Here is a 662-nt window from a genome sequence, read left to right as displayed (position 1 = left end):
ACAAAGCAGCAATAGGAAGAGGAGAGCAGTTGAGCACTAGCAAAAAGGCAGACGTAATTCTCTACATTACCTGCAGAGGTATGATGAATTATTATACCTGTGAATTATAAAGGTTCCTTAACTACCAGCTGAACAGATACAAGTCTCTAATGTAGAATAGAATTTCCTTTACCGCTCATATTGAATCTTCCTACCACAAGGACCTAAAATGTAAAGATCTGTTGAAAGCTACTGAAAACCAGTCTTGGTTTCTGTACAGGATTAATTTCTTCCCTTTCAAACTGCCTGAAATGGATAGCTCTAGTTTCTAGTTTCTCACTCCAGTGAGTGAGAAAATCAGGATGCAAAATAAGCAGCTTATTTAGAAAAAGTTTATCCTGTCTCTGGATACAAATTGGAATAATTCCATCATTTTGAAAAAACACAGTTTTCCTTTATATGCCTTACCTGAGGCCAGAGAGCAGTGCGTTTTGCAGTTCTTGTGACTGCACAGGCCCTACTAATCAGAGCCACTGGTCAACAGATTGTAACCCTCTGATCTTTGGGTCACGTTTCTTTGGGGCATACTTTATTTGTTTATTTATAAATAGCCCAAAGCCAGCTCTGGCTCCCATTTCCCCCTTCACTTTGACAGCCACTAGCTCCTCCTGCCTCATGCACCT

At 40.2% G+C, this 662-nt stretch overlaps 1 protein-coding gene across 1 annotated transcript in view; it reads right to left on the bottom strand.

Moving 5' to 3' along the window:
• The window catches only part of GUCY2C (guanylate cyclase 2C (heat stable enterotoxin receptor)), a 47,428-nt gene that overhangs the window by 19,229 nt on the left and 27,537 nt on the right, over window positions 1-662 (bottom strand). The window lies entirely within an intron of this gene.

Source organism: Pygoscelis adeliae, unplaced genomic scaffold, assembly GCF_000699105.1.
Source record: "Pygoscelis adeliae isolate BGI_AS28 unplaced genomic scaffold, ASM69910v1 Scaffold60, whole genome shotgun sequence".
NCBI lineage: Eukaryota > Metazoa > Chordata > Aves > Sphenisciformes > Spheniscidae > Pygoscelis > Pygoscelis adeliae.
The sequence above is the reverse complement of the archived record's forward strand: the minus strand, read 5'-3'. Positions and strand labels throughout refer to the sequence as shown.